The sequence below is a fragment of the Neophocaena asiaeorientalis genome, unplaced genomic scaffold (genome assembly GCF_003031525.2).
Source record: "Neophocaena asiaeorientalis asiaeorientalis breed wild unplaced genomic scaffold, Neophocaena_asiaeorientalis_V1.1 scaffold373, whole genome shotgun sequence".
In the NCBI taxonomy this organism is placed as follows: domain Eukaryota; kingdom Metazoa; phylum Chordata; class Mammalia; order Artiodactyla; family Phocoenidae; genus Neophocaena; species Neophocaena asiaeorientalis.
In genome coordinates, this window is record NW_020172993.1 from 667,352 (window position 1) to 672,852 (window position 5,501).

Below are 5,501 nucleotides of genomic sequence, written 5' to 3' on the forward strand. Positions count from 1 at the left end.
CAGTCCTGCTTCTTCGACAGAACTGTTAGATAATAAGTATCTTAAATAACAAGCAGCCCTGTGTGATGATTTACTTAGTACTTTTGAGTACACCTAGCTTTTTCTAAAGAGTGGATATGTACCAACTCAGTAGTATAACAAGAACAAAAGATATTACTATACTGTTTCTAAGGAAATGACCAAAATTAAGAGTTTTAACAGAGAAGGAAGTAATTTGTTCCATGGAGCACAAGCCAGAGGACCTTACTAATGTCTGGGATGAACGGATTGATACCTGCGTGCTTCTCTCTTATTCTCTTTCCTTTCTCTTTAAAGAAAGAAACCTTTTTTATACATTTATTTCTGGAGACATGATTACTAGAAAAAATCAGATAGTTGGTTACCTAGATAGTAACCAACCTATTTTCGTTAGGAATTTTTGTTTAGCTGGAACTTATTAAGAACAAAGCTACTCTGGGGCCTTCATACCATGAATGGCATTACTGCATCTCCAAACTTCAGTATGAAATCAAATGTATTTCTATCAAGTCACACATGGAAATTTTTCTATACTCAAGGTTTTGTTGTTTGTTGGTAACTGGCCAAAGCAGGACATTTAGGAAAGAGACGGGTATATTTCTTCTGCCAGAGATAACAGCTCTGTCAGTCAAAACCTTTGAAGATTGTTCCCTTGGAGTGGAGAAGAAAGAGAGGGAGAGAATATATTACAGGTAAAGACAAATTTCTGCTTCGTAACTACACAGATTCCAATGTAGGAACAATAGGTCATCCCCAGGAACAGATGCGATCTTCAACGCAAATCAGTGTGAAAAACAGTGGTTCTCGAACTCCGCTGCTCATTGGAGCCACCTGAGATGATCTGAAGCCTCCCAATGCCCAGGCCACACTCCTAACCAATTACGGCAGAAGCTCTGGGGGTGGAATCTGGCAACAGAGTCAGTGTCTTAAAAACTCCCCATGTGATTCCACCCGTGCAGCCAAGTTTGAGAACCAGTGTTCTAAAATGCTCATCTGTTCTCGACTCTCTAAGTATAGACTGGTCTTTTGTAATCAAATTTAAAATTGTCTGTGGAAAATGAACACAGAACGGGAGAATATTCTAAGGAAGTCAGCTTTCATAATTTCATATTACAAATCATTACATTTCCGTTAAGAGCTAAACTTTAGTGGTGGAGGAGGTTGGCGTTAGCATTCTTTAAATCATCAGTAAAAGACGATTACGTGTCTTTAATATGACCAATACTTGAAACCCTAGGTATTACGCGAATACAATTTGGGAGAAGGTGACTAGTGACCCAGAGAGGTACAGATAAAGTGCTGGGATTGCAGAGAGAAGCGAGAGATCAATGCCAGTTCAGTCAAAATGCAAGGTGGTATTTGATGTGGACTTTACAGCATTCCCTCCAGGAAGGAAAAGGAGCAGGAAGTGGAAACTGAGGGCTACACACAGGAAACAGAATAGCTCGATTTGGCAGAGGTAAAAAGAAAAAAAGGCAATGCATTTGGAAAAGGAGGTTGGGGCCACTTCTGGGAGGATCCTGCAGGTCTAAGCTTGAAGTCCTTGGTATCTGGAATGACAGTTTCTACCATGGTCTCACTTGACCTTTCCGCAGTGTGTGGCGCTGTTGTCCACTCACCGCTCCCCTTTCTGTGCTCCCCTGCCTCGGCATCCACAGGGTCCTTCACTTTCTAGCTTTCCCAGCCCCCTTTAGACTTCTCTTCCTCCATTCATCCTATATATGTCTCTCATTCCCCAAATTCTACCACGTTTCTTAAAGATCTCTTGTCCCAGAATTCTCCTCCACCCTTCTCATCCTACAAAAGTGCAGTGTTTGAATGATCTTCATGTGCTTGGACTCCAAGCTGATTGCTGGATGCTGGATGCCATCTGCTCTTCTCTCTCCTTTCCCCCACCGCCTTAAGAAGTCATCAGGTTCAGCTCAATCTCTCTCCCGCCTCTCTCTAATTTTCACCTTCTCTAGGTGGTACCACCTGCCCGGGTACCCGAAGAGCTCTAATGTCGCTTCCTGCCTCTGGCGTCAGGACCCTCCAATCCGTTCCCCACATGGCTTCCAGAGCATCATTCCAAAATCCTGGTCACGTGACTCCCCTGCCCAGGTGCCTGGGGACCTCAGAGTCATGTTCAGACTCTCCACTTAGCACATATAGCCCTTAGGATCCCACACTAGCTCAGCCAACTCATGGTTTATACGGAACTGCAACGGTTAGTTTCCTGGTCTGTCCCCAGCAGAAGCTTTTCACTTGCACAGACGGGCATCTATTAGAAGGCCACCGGACTCCATGACACTCGTTTCCAAGTCTGTCTCCATTGGGAGCCTGTTAGCACCTCCCAGGGGAGGGCAGGAAACACTTCTTTTTCTGCTTTGTGTCTCACGCACTCAGCACGGCGCCTGGCACATAATTAGCACTCAGCTGAATAAGTGAGTGGCTAATCAGGGTCGTGTGGTAGAAGGGCTCATTCATCTGTTCAATGAGTGGCTGAAGCAGCGATGTGAACAGGCGGCTGGGGTGAGACTTTGAGAGAAGAGAGAAATAGGTGCTCCTAGGAAGAGTCAGGAGTGCCGATGCAACTGACAGATGGTGTTCATTAACCTATTAAATTCGTGGGCTTGTCTGGCTTGACCATCCGAGCTTTAAGTCCACCTAATGGCTCTGTTCCTCTGTCTCCTGCCTCGGTTCAGTCACTGGAGACCAGGTTACATGGTGCCTTCCACATGGCTGCAGAACACCACCCACATCCCACCCCTTCCTAGTCAGGTCATTTGTTCCTTTAAAGCAACACACTCTATCACTAATCCTCCCAGGAAGAGCTGTTTGCATTGAATTGAAAACCAATAGGCAGTTATTCACAAATGCCAGGACTGACTCCATCAGGGGGGACTATCAAGGAATATGTGATCACTTTCAATCTGTTTCTAAAACAGGCTTTATAATGGGTTTCAAGGTGGATATTTGATCTGGTCAGTTCTTCTCCAAAAGAGATACAATGGATTCTCAGCTTGCTCAGAAAAGACAACGGATTTCCCAGGGATAACAGAGTAATTGGGAGAAGGGGAGGAGTTTACATTGTTATTAGATATCTTCTGAAATGCAGGTCTAAACTGTTCATAGAGATTGTTTGAGTGAAACCTTATTGTCCTGGTCTCCCCCAGACCAGCGCCCTGGATGCTTCACAGATAAAACTGTCTGAAAGATCAGGGGAGCTGATAACCAAACTCCTTTGTATATGGTCATCACTCACTAAATTTTGTCAGGAGTTAGTGGTATCGTGAGAAGAGCAGAGAGATGGATTTTTGTCTGTGTGTGTAGGAATTCTACCAGAAACTCCATCATCCATCTCCCGGAATGCTCTCCACACAGCCACCTTAGGAAGCTCGATACTCATTCTAATCCTGCTACAGCGGCTCCTCCCACGAAGCTCCCCTTTCAGAACTGGCTTCAGAACCAAATTAAAATCCACACCTGTTCTGTTCCTTTAGAACAGGGGTCTGCAAACTTCTTCTGTAAAGGGGTCAGATAAATATTTTAGGTTTTGTGGCCACACCCTCTCTGTTGCAACAACTCAACCCTGGCCTAACTGTGTAAAAGCAGCTACAGATGATACTCAACAAATGGGGGTGGCTGAGAGCCAACAAAATGTTATTTCTCATGGACCCTGAAATTTGAATTTCATGTAATTTTCACATGTCATGAAATTTCATCCTTCTTTTGATCTTCTCCAAACATTTAAAAATGTAAAAACGCCTTTAAACACGCAGGCCATACAAAACAGACAGAGGGCTGGATTTGCAGCAGCAGTAGTTACAGACCACTGCTTTAGAGCAACGCTCACCAGCCTTACCCACAGGTACAATGTCGGTTCTGAATGACACTGGACCATTTCAGAGATCAAATTCAACCTCAGTAGGTGAAAAGGATGCTAGAGATTCAATGAGGTAGTTCCTCTGAGCAGGACAGTACTCACTGAGACAAAAGCAATAGGGATAAAACAAGAAGAGTAAAGGAGGAGGGGGCCGAGGAGGAGGGAGAAGTGGAGGAAAAAGGAAAGAAAGAAAAAGAGGAGCAGGAAATGGAGGAAAAAAACAAAAGAAAGGAGGTGGAAGAGAAAGCACTTCTTAAGTGATGAGTATATATCAAACGTTCTTCTAAAGACTTTATGTGCTTTATTTTATTTAATCCTCCCAAATCCTGTGAAGTAGGCATTACTCCCTTTTTACAAACAGCCATTCAGTGGCAGGACTGCAATTCAAAGTCAGGTCTATGTCCCTCCACGACCCACACTCTTTCCACTCCACTGTGGTATCTAGACAACCAGAGCTGTCATTTTTATTATTTTTAAGCACAACTTATTTAGTGAGGTTCCAGTACACGGTTTTTAAATCTTCAGAAATCCTAAATAGGAAATTTCTGTAGCCACATAAAAGAGGTATTTTTAATTCAAAACCTTTACTAAGTACATTTTTCTCACCTTAAGATGCATGTATTAGCAATGGTTACTCAATGGCACATGGAAAATGTACATCAGTATAGTATTTTGAGAACCATAAATAAACTAATAGAAATGTGTCTCTATATGCCAATGAGTTTAGATTCAATAAGAAATGTTTACTTTTGTCTCACTTTACCTGGATTCAAACATTTATTGTATTCCCTTATCTTTGCTTAAGAGTATAATTTATTGGAGACATGAAGCCTTTATCAGGTTGGTGAGCCGTTTAAATTACACTAGAACCTGTCCACACTGCTACCACCGCTTCTCAGGGTAAAATAGCCATTAGCTGGAGCTGGGGGGAGTTCTCCATTACTCTTTCCAAGAACAGCTGGGAGAGTGTTTTCCTTCACCAAAAAAGACACCACGTAACTAACCATATGGGCCATCACTACTGACTCGGAGGCAGGTATAACTTGCCTTCTTTGGGAGGAAAGGGTTATGATTCAGATCTTGGGTCTCTGTTATTGCTTGTAATGACTTTTCTCCATTTCTGTCTGGGGTGGAGGCATGATGGGAGGTGGTGCAGATCAGCCTGCTTGGAACGAAATGTGGCAGGACCCTGCAGGGCCTTCCTGGGGAGCGACACCTCCACCTCCGTGGCCCCTGCCTTTTGTTTGTAGAAAAGCTTTAGCTTCCTAGGCCTTCCCTGAATTCTAAAGAGTAAATGTAATCAGAGAAGTGAGAGCATGCAGAAACAAAGGAAAACAGTCAGGCAAGACGAATGAATAATCGTTTAGCCATAAAACAAAGTCAAGGACCTTTATTTCCTCCTCAAGGGCCACAGATAACATCTCGAGGAGCCATATCCTTGAGTTGTTTTGCAGATACTTAAAACCCCCCACCAAGTAGAAGAAGTTGACTACATGATGGCCATAAGCCTGTAGCCTCCCCAGACCGGCTGGAGCCTGAGGATTGATAATGCTGACCCCTGTGAATCACTCTGTTACCTCACCGTCAGTCAATCACAGAATTGTGCTTGAGCTGATCA